Below are 15,685 nucleotides of genomic sequence, written 5' to 3'. Positions count from 1 at the left end.
TCCACTTTACTTCTACCTCACCTCACTTCTACCTCACCCCACCTCTTCCTGACCACACCTCACCTCCTCCCTACCTCACCTCACCTCACCAAATTTCCACCCTCATCGCCACTTCATGTCTACCTCACCTCCATTCCATCTCACCCTTATCTCCACCTCGCCTCACCTCTGCTTAACCTCACCTCCTCTTCACGTAACCTGTACCTCATTTTCACCTCACCTTGCTACCAGTTGCTTGGAATGCAAATTTGAACTAATCATCTATATATTTCCTCTAGTTTGTTTGCCTTTTTAAATTTATTTTTGAGATGGAGTCTCACATTAGAGCTTAGGCTGGCTTTCAGCTTGAAATGCTCCTGCCTGATTACCATGTGATGGGCATGTATCCAACACCCAAATCCCTAGGAATGTTCCCTAAAATAAAACGGCATGTGCACATCTCTGGTGGTAGAATATGCTTCCATGCATACCTACTATATTAGTCAGAGATCTCTAGAGTAATATATGGGAATTATTAGATATATTTATTAGACATTAGACATATTATTCCCATGTATAATAAATCCAATATACATATACATGTATACATATGTATGTACATTGGATTTCTTTTAATGGCTTACAGGCTGCAGTCCAGATAATCTAACAGTGGCTGGTTGTACATAGGAAGTCCAAGAATCCAATAGTTGCTCAGTTCAAGAGGCTGGATATCTTAGCTGATTTTCAGTAGAAGCTGAAATCCTAAACGAAGCAGCCTTTAATGCTAAATGGACTTCTTAGCAAGGCAAGAGCAAGCAGACAAAAAGCAAATCTTTTTCTTCCAAGTCCTTATATAGCCTTCCAGCAGAGAGTGTGGGTCAGATAAGAGATGGGTCTTCCTACCTCAAGACCCAGATTAAAGATATGTATCTTCCTAACTCAAGGAAGATCCATGTTAGAAGTAGATCTTCCTACTTCAGATTAAGTAAAAATCCCTCCCTGGTGTGCAGTCCAGTTTTGGATTTTAGTTCACTCCAGATGTAGTCAAGTTTACAATCAAGAATAGCGATCTCACCTAGAGTCATCTTAATTTGAAAATAGAACATGTAGCAAAGACTAAGGTGGGAGGATGGTGTCTGGGAGATGATCCCAGAGGATATGGAAAGGAGGTGGGGAGATAACTAGCATAAAGCCTAACGTAGAGGCCCAGGATCATGCATCTCTTGATACCTGGAGAAAGCTAAAGAATTTGGAGACCTGACTACAAGCCCCCGTCTTTCTTCTGCTCCACAGGAAAGGCTCCCTATCCAACATCCCTCATCCTCCCATTCCATTAACGAGTGTCCCCTATCCAATGTCTCCTTCCTATCACAAGAACATGGTCCATTTCCTGCAGAACCCAAGAAACAATCTTCAGATTCCTTCAAAGATACAAACCGACTCAATCAGAACAATCACATCTTCCTGAACACACTGAGAAAATTCCACACTCACTCCTGAACATTACAAAGCCTCTGCCTCAAACCCCATGCTCACTCTGATCTTAAGCACAGTCTTCACATGACTATGTGTGATCTCAAGTGTTTTCCTTCCATGAGCTGTGAATATGTGGTTCATTAGCATCGATCACCTGTATTGAAGGTTGATTATTGCACCTATGTCTCTGAAATCCTGAGGTGGAGTCCCTTCCTCACCAATGGGATAAACAGGAAGAAACTACTAGGGATCTGGAAGGAGAAGCGGGGGATAAGATGTGCACTGTCCATGAGTCACTGTTATGGCTTGCTTAGTTACTGGAACAAAGCCCTCCAGAGAATTGTGGCAGAGGTCAGAACCTACCTCAGATATCTGAGGAGTAGACAAGCTGGGGTTTTTGTTGAAGCCAGCTCTTGTGTCAGTCATGGATTGAGGACTGTCTCCATTCTTTTCCCCACAACTCAGCCCTCAAATAGAGAAATTCCAAGACTGACAAAGGGATGTTTACCTTCAGCACTATAGCTACAGTAAGGGATACAGGCAGAACCCTAGCTGCCACCAAGTGAAAGAGTGGTAGTCCATTAAGCCCAAACTATTTTTGCCCCCACAATCTTTTCTCACAGAATTCATTGATCCAAATATCTCATTCCTTAGTTAAATAAAGTTCCGTATGTAAAAAGAGGAGAAAGAAAACAAAAACAAAATATTTCATGCCAATGTTGGAATGAAACATAACATCAATCTACCTTTTACACCAGTGAGCAGTGAGATGAGTCTGAGAGGGGCGGGTACCAAATCCTTCAGAGCACATGAGTCTCAGCTCAGGACTCTTGGAAGTCTGAGAGTTGACACTGATGCTACCAGCCCTGAGGCTACCTGGTCCCAGGCTAAGACTCTGCAATGGGAAGTCTTTCAAGGCAGACTGTGCTGAGTTGTAGGGATTTGATGGTCAAAATGATTCTACAATAGGCTTCTTCCATGGGGGACAGACCATCAAAACGTGAGGGAAAGTCATAGCAGAAAGCTCAACATCTTTGTCTGTGCTGTCTTCTATTAAATGAGACTGTGGTTTCACACATCAAGGTCAGTGATATAGTTAATGTCCCAGTCAATGGCTGACCACACAGACAACGGTGATCCCAAGAGATTATAATGGAGCTGGAACTTGCAATTGTCTAGTGAAGGTGTGGTCCCTGTAGTTTAGCAATGCATATAATGCTGCTTGTCTAGAGAAATCAACTACACTCATGACCATGCAGGAGTACTACATACATCATTATGTTCCAGAAACAATCTTTGAAAATAAAAGACTATATTACTACTACTGTCCTCATTTGCTCATTAAAACACTGTCCAAAAGCAACTTAGGAAGAGAGTGCACTTGGCTTACAAGTTACAGTCCATCACTAAGGGAAGATAAAACAAGAAATCAAGGCAGGAACTGAAGTAGAGAGCTAAGAGAAATGCTACTTAGTGGCTTGCTCTCCATGACCTGCTTAAATTAATTTATTATGTAACTCAGAACAAACCACCTATAAAGGACACTGCCCACAGTGGGTAGGACCCTCCCCTATTCGTCATTAAAGAAGAAAGTGACTCACCCACATGTTCACAAGCCAATCTGATGGAGGCAATTCTTCAGTTGAGGCTCCCTCTTCCCAGAGGACTCTAATTTATGTCAGGTTGGCTAAAACTACTTTAATTACTTATTACACTATACGTGTGTGTGTGTGTGTGTGTGTGTGTGTGTGTACAGTTTCAATTACAGTTGTACTCACTCACATGTGTATGTGTGGAGGGCAGTGGGCAATGTCAAGAATCTCCTCTCTGTGGATTTCCACCTTATCATTTTTCTCTCTTGCTGAACCTGGAATAGCTATTTCAGCTAATCTGGCTGGCCAGTAAACTCCAGAGATCTGCTTGTCACCACCCCCTGCAACTGGGTTACAGATGTGTTGCCAGGACACATGAATTTCACTTTGGGTGCCTCAGATCTGAGCTCAGGCCCTCTTGCTTACATAGCAAGCACTTTACTCTCTGAGCTGTATCCTGAGAGAACACTATGCTATCCTTTAACCATAGAGTATTTTAGATGTTTAACTTCTGCAGTGTCATGGTGAAACATTGGGCCATGTTGTGTGATGACAGCCTCCAGGCATCTGTATTTACTATATTACTTGACTGCCTAGTGAACCCAGGCCAGGTGACAAACTTAGAACCTATAAACTGTGTAAATACTCTCTGTGTTGTCAATACAGTGATAAAACTGCCTGAGAATGCATCTGTCAGGATAGTTCCTTGTTGCTAGGTAACACATAATACTCAAAGATGACATTCAATGAGTTCACCCAAGATCCTCATGAACATGGTTGTTCTCCTCCAGAAATACAGTGACAGGAGCTTCTAAAGGGGAACTGGAATCAGAGTCCCCCTTATTCTCAGAAAGCAGGCTTTTTTTGGTGGCTTGGGGAACAGCTTTTCCTATCAACCTTTACTTCTAAAAGGACAGATGCCAGAGTCTGTTGAAAATGGCCCGGCATATAAGTTTCATGGAAGACCAGTTGCTCAAAAAGAGTAACTGAGTAGAGTGCTCTGTCTCTTTGCTTCTGAGCTCAAATTAAAAGGTGCATGCAAGAGCCCTTTCACTTGTGTGGGGAAAACGGCCCGAGATCATTTTGCTGATCGTCAGTGTTTCGAGACATTGTTTTGGCTTCATTTGAAGCCCTATTAACTTTTAGTGTTATCTCTATTAACACATCTCACTTACTAGCTGAGTGGCTACATTTCTTTCCCTGTCCATTTCTTTCAATATCGTGACATCAATACTATAGCATGTATCTTATGGGTTGCTGGGATAATAAAATTACATGCATTAAATGTCTATCTGGGTCTGTTTCGATGCAGCCTCCATGGTCCTGCTCACCCCAGACTTGGTCCTCCTCTTTAGTCGTGATGATTGTGTCTCCGTGTAGAATTATATGCATTATAAATCCTAACACCTCCATTCATGCACTTATTTCACAAACACTGACTTTTATTTGTTAGATGACACTCAGTAAATGCTGGAGCCATAAAACAGGTATACAGTCCCTGCTGTTGCTTAACACTCAGGACGCTCAAGGGTAGGGAAATGAAGACTCTGTTTCTTCTACTGTGATGCATTCCTTACATTTCTCAACACTGTTACAAAATACCTGAAAGCAACAACTGAAAGGAGAAAGGATTATTTTAGCTCATGTTTTCAGAGGGATCTTGGGTTATCATGCTGGGGAGAGTCATGGTAGAACTCATGGGGGCCATAATGTACTGTCAGTATCCACACACCTTGATGGAACAGGAAGCAGAGGCTATGGTCAGAATTATAAGTAAAAGTATCTGCCCCTAGTTGCTGTCTCACATCAATCAAACCCTACCTCCTAAAGGTGCCAAGCATTAGAAATAAGGCCACATGCTGGAAGCCAAGAATTCAAGGCAAGAGTCTGTGGGGGACACATTAGATTCTAGTTATAAAATGTGGCAACAGGCTCTACAGAGAAATATAAAGTAACAGAGTTAGAAGGAAGAAAACCAGAAGGGGAAAGAACACTAAGCCAGATCTATAGAACCAGTGAGACAGAGGAGAAAGTGGCCATGCAAGATGAACAGGAAACAGTGTAGAGGTCCAGAGGCCAACACCAGACTCTATCCACATCAGTAGAGAGGGAGTCAGAGTGATACAAATGAAGGGCAGGCCAAATAAGAGAGGCTGCACAACTTGACCTAGTGGAAACCCAAGGAAAGAACTAGTTTTGAAAGACAGGATGCTGAATTCAAGGAAGCAAGTGATACAGGAGTTAAGCATCGATTGACTGTGTTGCTAAACCTTCTGCAAAGACAGACCAGCAGCAGTTGAGAGCGGAAGTCAGGTTCTGATAACTTGAGGCATGAACTTCGGTTGAACATAAACAGATTCTGTGGTTGTTGTGGTCTAGACTGCACCGCCATCCCATTTCCTGTTGCAATGGTGAATTCATACTCCTAACAGAGGCGCATCTAGAGATCACAGATACTCATTGCTTTTGCCTTATATCTAGCATGTGGCAATCAACTCTGCTCATAGTCCATAGCTTGGAGTCTATCTAATGTCCTTAAAAGTGACACTGCCAGATTTTCATCTTAAGAACACAATACACCATCCATTGCACCAACAGTTCTCCTGTGTACATCTCTGTGCTTTGAAACTTCTATCTTTTCCTCTCATTTTATGGTTTAAGGATTGATTTAGCATTATGTACATGGTGCTGTAGTTATCCCACACTTTCATGTATCTCTATTATTTAAATGGAACTGGGCTGTAAGGTGATACTAATGATATACCAGCTCAGTGTGAGTAGGGATTCACACTTGTGGCAGAACAGGGATCTAGAATCCACAAACCATCCACAGACCCTTTCTTTGTCCTCCTCTAGAACACAAGCTCCAAAAGATAGATCAATTCTCTGTCTCAGCTGTTCTGCAACCAGACTGGGTATATGACAAAAGAATCTAGGCAGAAATCTGGGGGTTTAGAATTTCTTTGCAGATATAAAGCAAAGCCTCATTATTAGTTACTTTTCTCTTTGTAGTAGGAATATCCCTAGGTCTCAGTGGTGGCATCATTTACTCATAAATAGAGGGACAGCCTAAATTAGTGCTTAATTTTTGGATCCTTGAAGGTTTCGTTTGGCTAGTGGTTTGAAGGTATGGTCCATCATGGCAGAAGACAGGGCAGCAAGACAGACTCAGGCAGCTGATCACATGACTATAGTCAGGAAGCAGAGAGGCAAATGCTCAGCTCACATTCTCATACTCAGCCAGTCCAGGATCTCAGCTAATCATGGCATAGTGCAGTCCAAATTCAAGATGGGACTTCTCTCCTCAGTTCAACCTTTCCTGAAATGTTCTCATATATACATGCCTGGAGGTGTATCTTCTGGGTGATTCTAAGCCCCTTACCAACAAACTGATGACCAAGGTTCACCATCACAGGCTTATTAGGAAAATGCCCTCCCCCACCTCTCCTTTTTCCTCCCAGATGTAATATGGACTAGACAGAGGCCAGACACACCTGGCTGGTGGGAAGATGAATATCTCTACTGAGCACAGTACAGTAGAGACCAAGAAATATGGGATGCTAACACAGCAGCTGCTAGCCAGCCTAAGCTAGCTCAGAACTATTTGCTAAGAGAGAGCCATAAATTCACCTGTTATGTCTTCCACCCTCATGGAACAAGCAATCACGGATGACATTGCTCCTGAAAGCATCACAAGAAGGAACTCGGTCGGTACTTGCTGCTATGAGGCCCCTGAGACTGGTGAGACATCAAGCCATCATCCTGTGGCCGTGGCTAAGCAATTCCAAGTTCATAGAAAGTAAACTGCTCCTGCTTGCAATCCTACTTCCAGCACCACTCCTGCCAGAAGACAGGCTACCAGACCACCGAGCAGACTGCTAGGATAGTTCTGGACCATTTGGTTTCTTCCACATAGAGTTCCAAAGAATCCAAGAACCTTCCAGGACAAGAACATATAAAACGGCATCTCAACACCAATAAAAGTGGATGATCATCACCCAGTGTATAAAATGACTGATAGAGAGAAAGGGCAGAGGAGTAGGGAAGGGTCTTAAGAGTGCAGGACAGCTGGGGGCACTTTGGTGAGAAGGGAGAACATGCAAACTGAGTGGTGCAGCTTGTTTAAAATCTCCGACTTGTGGGCCATGGTGTCATGCACCCTATGCGACAATGGTTAGGAAGGTCTAAACATCCTCACTTCACTTGGACACTCCAGGTAATAAATGCATGTGCTGGCTGTGTCTTAAACCCTGCAAAGGGCCATAAAACTATGAGCTACTAAAGGAAGCCTGGACTGAGTCATGCAGGTAACCATTAAATAAGTGGCTTCTCTGGGCTGTAAAATGACTAAGCAAATGGTTTGTAAATATTTCTCTGTGCAACCCTCCACCATTTGATGTTTTAACCCCAACACCTTGTTGGGGATTAAACCTGGGGCAAGTATTCTACCATCGGGCAACATGCTAGGCCTGGAACATTTCATTTTAACTAATAAGATTTCATGCAGTAGTGATCAACCTGTACCAAGTTGATATACCCTGTGCATCTCTAAATGAACCAGAATAGGAGACCTGAAGGATCTTCCTTCACCTGCCACCCTGCTTTAAGACTCTTAACATCACAAAGCTAGACAGCATCCTGGGTAATCTCCAGCTATGAATGTTACTTTGCCAGGATAACAAAATGAGAAGAAATCTGAGTGGTCCAGTAAAGGTAGAGAGCAGATAGACAAGAGGCAGGTCATGGGTTTTCAACTACACTTGTCATATTTATATAGAAAGGATTTCTTTACAGTGTTATTTTGAAGGGATTTTAAGCACGTCACTTCAGTGTGTGACCAGAATAGTGATAAACTGTCTTGAAAGCAGTGATTTTAGCAAATAATAGAAGTTTCATTTTAAGAGGGAGGGATAGGTGTGACTGCAATATAGAATTATTTGGACTGTGAACTATATAGCCTGCTATAGTGAATAAAGAATTAACTTGAAAAACCATCAATGAGGAATCTGTTATACAAATAAGGAAAGAATTTAGAGAGCTAGTGCTGATCTTACTGCTCTCTTAAAAATGACCATGGGAGGGTTCAAATCTTAAGTGTCACACCTGCCTCCTGTTTTGACCAGTTTTTCCATGTCTCACTTTCTGTCTCTCTGAAAAGGTGACTGACATACAAATATTGACTTGTTTCTTCTGTGTCTCAGTTACTGTTTGAGGCATAGCCATAAAGGAAACAGGCAACATGCCATGCCCATGTAGAACATCCTGCCTAGTGGGTGGAGACAGATAACAACTGATATGAAGTCTATTTCATGTTTCAAGGTGAACAGTGAGATGTGAAAAGCAAAGCAATGGAGAGTGAGCTGTGGGTCCCTGCTGGAGTGGAGAGGAGTTGAGGGGCAGAGTCTCCCAAGCCTAGACTTGAAGCAGGATGCAAGCTAGATGAGCATTTGGAGTGAAGGGTAGGAAACAGTAGTCTAGACAGAGAACACGGTCAGAGACAAGACACACAACGGTCTAGAAATAGCCTCAAGTTCTTTATGGATGAACCAAGCAAGCACATAAGGGAGCCAAAGGAATGAGATCAGAGAAGCAGCTAGGCCAGATTTTTGATGACTCGGGCTATATAAAATGGGCTTTGACTTTTGCTGTGTGTCAGGAACTTGTTAAAGGTGAGTGATGGACTGGAAGTTATATTTTAAAAGACTTTTGATTATGTTCAGAGTAAACACTGACTCAAGTCAATGGGTGATGGAGGGAGGCTGGGGATAGGCCATACCCCAATTTCTCTGGCTTTTATTTTGTGGAACTGCCTAAGGGTATCTTGGTTCATGGCTGGGCATGAGCCTGGAACCCTGAGACTCCAAGAGAGAAACGGCAGGTGTTCAGCCATGTCCCCAGAACCCAGGGTCCTGACACGCAGTCTAGTCTCCATAGACCTACATTGTTGAATCACATAGGCCATTACAGCCCCTCCCAAAATGCACAGGTGGACTTCGTTGACTACAGGCCTCAGGCCCTAGAGAGATCTACATACTAATAAAGGCCAGAGAGCAGAGCCAATTAAACATTCTTTCCCAGACCCTCTCCCTTTCTCCCTCCCTATTTAACTCAGGTCTGCCCTGAGTTTCGGGGGTGGTGGTGAGAGGGGTACATCCAGATCCATCTACCATCCGCCATGAAAATAAACCCTTTTGGAACCAAGAACTTTCTCGTGTCATTGGGGCCTGCCGTTGCCAAAGCCTACAGCCTCTGGAACTTTAGACTTTCTCCTGTTTGTGGTACCCACCACATGGAAAGCCTCCGGGACACCTCCGACGTGATTATTCTTTCCAATTTAGTGATTTTATTTTGCTGTAATGTTTTTGTTAGTACATATTAATTATACAAAATGGGCTTCACTGTGACATTTTCATACATGTGTATAATACATTTCAGTCATATTTGCCCACCATTGTCTGTCTTCTTTACTGATCTCAAGGAACTTGTGGTCAAAATTTGAAAGCCAAAGACAAGCTAGAAATGTTTTGGGATCCTTCAGACCCAGGGTTCTCAACGAATCTTCTGAGAATTCATTACTTAGAACACTGTGATGCTACTGCTGAATGTGGATCAATGAGCTCCACCCTCAGAGTCCAGCCTCTTGGTGGGGATGACAGAAATCCATATGCATCAGTACTTTCTCCTACACTTCCTTCTCTGATCTAAGTCTCAGAGTAATCACTGAGTCATGGCACAGGGTAAAGAACCCTGAAAGAAGAGAATGCATAGTTTAGTCCATTTCCATGTTTTGTTTTTATTTCAAAATCCCAAGTTGGTTCTTTATAGTCATGATCTTTTCTTTAAGTGGCTTGTATGAGACTAAAAAGATAGTTTTAAGCAGAAGTACCATCTTAGACATAAGATGTAACAATGGAAGACTAGACTGATATCATTCAATATAAAAGTCATTTTGGCCTTAGGTGCTAAATTAACAGGGAAACATGGAAGAGGGTTTGGGGTAATCATATTAATCATATTAAAAAATATATATGTTTAGATGGTGAAGTCCCCAACCCTTCCTCTCACTGAGCCCAGAGGGCTAATAGGCTCAGACCCCAAGGAAGGGCTAGAAGTAATTTGGAGAAAAGAGAGGCAGATTACGAATTAATAACATAATTAGCTGAATGTTGCGAAGCCAGACAGATCTATCTATTCTGTTGTTTCTCACGCCCTGAAAGGGATGTGGCTACCCAAAAAAGTGAGAACCAGAGATATGAATATCTGTTGGGTAAATAAATGAATGAGTTTATACAGTGATGAGCAGTCTGAATGATTCAGGAGACTCAAGAATTGCACAAGAAGTCAGAGAATGGTTGATCGGCTTCTGCAATACCCAAGTGGAGTGACTCCTCACTGCTTATCTCAGACTGGGCTCTCATGAAGAGGGAAGCTGGGATAAAACCTTTAGATATACAAAGGCTTGAAAAGTTCATTTCCATTAATTTGTTTTCTGAGGACTATCTTGGAGGGGGCTTCTATCAGAAATAGGTAACATTCAAAAAGAAAAAAAAATGGAGAGGAGGGGAGGGGAGGGAAAGGTAGAGGTGGAGGGAGAGGAGGGGAGAGAAATGAAAAGGCCAAAATCCAGGTACCTGAGATCTTGATTTACAAGAAAGCCTAAGGGAACTTCAGATGACTCCGAAATGTAAGTCCAATCACCATGTAGAAACTGAAGCGAGTACAGGCTGTCCTGCTCCAGGCAGGACAACACGTGGGCTCTAGAAGGGGGTGTTTCTTAGAAAATAGAAAGCAGTTGAACAGATAGGTTATCTGGAGTGAATGACTGTGCTGTGTGTGTGGGGGGGGGATTTTTACAGCTCTTTCGGAAAGTGTAGAATAAAATCTATGTCATCTATTCATAAAACCAAGCAAACAAGAATTAAGCTGGAGAAAAGGGAATAAAGACAGTACAGTCAGTGCACGGTTCAGCTGAGAGCAATGTTTACACTCACAGCAATGTAGCTGAATACAGAATTAATTGGAAATTGGCTGGACAAAGTTCCAGAGTAGGAGAATCGCAATACGTGTCTATGAGTGCAGCTGTGGCTGACTCCTTTCATGGGGGCAATGCAGAGAAAACCTGACTCCACCCCCACCAAAAAGCATAAATCCAAGTCACAAATATATGGGTTTTACTAGAAAAAAAATCATCATTCTTTTTGGCTTTCTAATGATTTAATAGATTACTCAGCAAAACAAAACAAATGTGAAGTAAAATGACTTAAACCATGTAATTAAATATTTAAATGTTAAATTTTCTATCTATCCTAAAATTTAAATATTATAAACTGTAAGTCTAGTCTAATTTAGTTTAGTTTTACATAGGAGCTGATATAGTCGAGGCTAGTGTTGAATCTGTTATGTATCTGGGGCTAGTATTTGACTTTCGATCCTCCTACCTCAGTTTCTCAAGCGAAAGGATTGGAAGCTTGTGACACCATACTCAGCATTATGAAGGGAAATTTTTGAAAATATTTAGTGTGTGTTTATGCATGTGTGTACTAGTATGTATGTGTGTCTGTACAAGCACACACATATGGAAGCCAGAGTACAGAGGACAAGTCATAAGAATTGGTTCTCTCCATTCACCATGTCTGTTGGTTCCAAGAATTGAGCTGAGATTATTTCATTAGGTTTGGTGGCAAGTACCTTTACCTACTGATCCACCTTACCAGCCCGTGGGGGATAACTTTTAGGCCAGAAACCACAGACAGAAATTGGATAGAGGAAGGTAACATTTGCTTTGAGGAACAAGCAGATGCTTTTGCTGATGCCAGGTTCTGGAGATCTCCTGCCTACCACAAGAGATGAAAGTACAGTAACCATGATCGTGTAGGTCAGTTTCATAAGATCCATAGTTATGGAAAAGGTGCTATGACATGACTGTGTCCTCATACCAAATTCACAGTTCAAAGATGATCACCAATGCAGCAGAAGGAAGGTTCAGCTCGACTTCAGTAGGTGAGCTGAGTCCTCAAGATTGGATTAGTGCTTATTCAACTTTGAAGCTGAAATGTAGCCCACAGCCTTCTGGTCTAAATGTGTGTTTCCTAGCCAGCAGTAGCTTCTCAGAGGAAAGACTGGGCCAGCAGAGTCCCTAGGAGAGGAGTGTCAAAGTTTCAGTCCTATCTTTGTTTCAGTTCCAATCTATTCCCTACTCTACCACAATGTGAGAAGCCTCTGCCACAAGCTCCTCAGCCAACATAGTCACCTGACCCACTATGATGAACTGAGACCCACTGAAGTCATATGCCAACATAAATCTTTCTTCTGTAACTTGTTTCTGTCAGCTAATAGGCCACAGCAAAGTAGAACTGGTGCAGAGCTTTTACAAAGGAGACTAGAAGCAGCTTGTTTAGCCCTCCCGTCATGAAGAGCTAAAGCAAGAAGGTATCTCCCAGGAGAAAAGATTCTCACCAGACTTTGATCTTAGCCTGAGAAGCTTCTAGGACAATGAGAAAAAAGTCCCACCAATTATAATTATCCAAAGGTTTTGGTTATAGGAGCCCAGTAGACTAAGGGAGCAAAGACATTTCTAGAGGCCAGAATCATGAGATTGTCTGGTTCCCTCAAAGTTCACAGGCTAAGGTCTAATACTCCCATTCCAATATGGCAGGAACTTTTGGAAGGGTTAAAATTAGATAGAGTCATAAAGGTGGGGTTCTGAGCAACTGAGACTAGTGTTCTGACAAGAAAAGACATTCAATCAATCAATCCATCAATCAATAAGTCATTAATCTCTTTCCTTTCCTCCCTCCCTCCCTTCTGCCATCCTTCCCTCCATCCCTTCCTCCTTCCTTCCCTCTTTCTTCTCACCAAGAATGAACCATACTGAGACCTTGATCTTTGGCATGAGCCTCCAGAACTAAGATATATTTCTGTTTTGTAAGCCACCCCAGTTGTGGCTATATAGGGTTGTGGCTGAAGATAGAGAAAATCTAGGTTCGTCCTACAACATCCAGTCCTAAGCATGCTTATTTCTGCCTCAAAGGAGCCCCTCCTCTCCCCCTGCCACATACACGCTTAGATGCAGAGACATCTCTACATACTATCCAGAGAGCTAAGCCTTTGACTACAGCCTCTCTGGACACAGTACACTTAGGTCCACACACATTAGGCTTCTCTCTTCCCACACAGCTCATCTCATGCATAGTCTGAATTCCCAGGCCATGCTCAGGCCATGACTTCCTTAGGTCAAGGGACTCTCAGTCACTCTCTGAAATTCCTGCCTGATGCAACCAGTCCAGCTCAGTACCAGAGCCCTTGTCTAGCATGCTTCTGGTCCTGAATCAACTCCAACACCCCTCCAGAATAGTAATCTAAAATACACTTTGTCAGGCATGATGATACATGCCTGTAAATCTCAGCAGTCAGAAAGCTGACACTGAAGGATCACCACTAGTTCAAGGCTGCTCTGAGCTACACAGAGAGTTCAAAGCCAACTGTAGATAAATATAATTGTAAGAACCTATCTGAAAAGAAAAAAGGAAATTCTTGCCTAAAATTTGTCTTCTACTTCAATTCCACTCACAGGAAGTAGAGGCAAGCCCAGAATCCACTCCTTAGAACAGAGGACTTCCAGAAGCTCACCCATACTGTTTAATGTGTGTGTTGTGGGTTGAAAGTGCATGTGCTGGTGTTGTGTTCCCAGTCTCTCAGTATATAACCATGACAGAGGCCTTAAGGATGCAATTGAGTTAAGATTATTAGGACAACCCTATAATAATGTCACTAGAGTCACCGAGGGAAGGCAGATCTGGGATCAAACACAGAGGGATGACAATGTGGGATACAGAGAGCACACAGCCATTCACAAGCCACAGAGAAAGGCTGCGGCAGACCCTAAGCTGAGGTTTCCAGCCTCCAGAACCAGAAAAAAAAAAGTTTCTAATTCCGCAATCCACGATGCTTTGTTACAGCTGCCAAAGAAAACTAATACAGTCGATAGATGCATATCCCCAAACTGGATTGTGCTCCTTTTACTTCCTAATTCTGTCCCATTGCCAACTCATGAAAACTGAAACTCCTTTATGTATCTTTTTAAAGCCATACTCCAAGATTAAAACTTAGCCCTGCCCTCATTTCTGGCTTTGGCAGCTTCCTGAGTGTTTTTTTTCAACCTTTGATTCCTTCCCTTTCTAATTAGGAGGATGTTCCTAAGATAACCCAACTGACCCCAAACAGATGCAAGGCCAGGTCCTCAGAGTGCAGGCATCTCTAACCAAGTACCTACTTCCCAGGACAGGAGTCTAGTACACACCTGGACTCAGGCCTGTGTTTCTCCCAAGATTTGATAACAGTGGGCAACAGCCCTGCTTCACGCAAGGTAAATTACCTCTTCAAATTAGACTCCATCTCACCACACCTTTCAAAAGCCCTCAAATGGGTTTCTGTAGCCTGTGACTGAATGCCTGAATTACTTCACAAGGGTCACCCTTTTGCTTGCTAACCATTGTCTGCTGTTCCATCTCAGGTCCATCGATCCTCAGTGAGCATTCTAGACTCAAGCTGTATTAGTTACTTTTGTGCAGCCTTGACCAAATACCTGATAGAGGCCAATCAAGGGAGGAAAGGCCTCTTTGGCTTGTGTGGCAGAATGGGCCAGTCAGTGGCAGTGGGAACCTGTGGAGGAGGCTGTTCACATCCCATCTGGCCAGGAAACAGACAAGCAAGACATGCACCAATGGCAGAAATATAACCTTCAAGGTCAACCTCTAGTGATCTGCTTTTGCCATTCAGGCCCCACCCCCTACAGGCTTCCTGGGCAGCACCACCAACTGGGAAAACCAACATTCAAACTAGAAGCCTATGGGGGAACACTTCAGATTCAAGCCACACCACTGGGCACCCTGAAATGGCTTCATTCTCAAATGCATCTTGCCCTTTGCCCAGCCTTTGTGCACGAGCATCGAGTTTCCTCTGGTCTGTGTGTGGAATTTTACAGTTCTGAGACTTTTTGTGCTTGGACGCGTTCCCAGGATAGTACTTGCTCTGGGTCATCACTGCACGTGATGCATTTTTGTCCCTCACATGGGGAGGGGCCTTCCTGAACAGGATAGGACATTCCTCCAGAGGTAGGTCACGGGCCCTGACTCTCTAGCTGACCATGTCACAGCCACATAAGTTCCCTAGAGATTAAGTGATTGATGCGTTCTGCTGAAGATGGATTCACTAGAGTGAACCTGGCAATCACCTCCCTAAGGAGAGAGGGATATGCTGAAGATGCACCAGAGTGAACATGGCAATCACCTCCCTAAGGCAAGAGGGATGTTTTTCCCCAAATCGAATTAGGTCCCACCTGCACAGCCACTCTCCTGCAGTCCAGCCTCTAAGATAACAGCCCGGGTCTCCAGCAGCATAAATATCTGCTGAAGGGATGAATGAAGTCATTAATAACCTTTGACTGCGTGCTGGAGTCAGCGCTCCGCTGGGAAGAACATTTCCAAAAGAAAAAGGAAAATCACCCCTTTGAGTCTGAATAAAAGTGTTTGGTCACAAATCATTCTTTCCTTAGGGGACTGACTTTTAATGAAAATCACAGGGAATGGGGTGGACATGCCTGTTCCTTGGGTCTGGCTAAAAGGACAAAGCAGTCACAC

At 43.1% G+C, this 15,685-nt stretch overlaps 1 protein-coding gene across 1 annotated transcript in view; it reads right to left on the bottom strand.

Annotated features, from left to right (window-relative positions):
* The window catches only part of St8sia6 (ST8 alpha-N-acetyl-neuraminide alpha-2,8-sialyltransferase 6), a 129,943-nt gene that overhangs the window by 91,358 nt on the left and 22,900 nt on the right, over positions 1 to 15,685 (bottom strand). The gene's annotated exons all lie outside the window — the stretch shown is intronic.

The sequence above is a fragment of the Grammomys surdaster genome, unplaced genomic scaffold (genome assembly GCF_004785775.1).
Source record: "Grammomys surdaster isolate TR1022 unplaced genomic scaffold, NIH_TR_1.0 146, whole genome shotgun sequence".
In the NCBI taxonomy this organism is placed as follows: domain Eukaryota; kingdom Metazoa; phylum Chordata; class Mammalia; order Rodentia; family Muridae; genus Grammomys; species Grammomys surdaster.
This window is presented reverse-complemented; position numbering and strand designations above follow the sequence as displayed.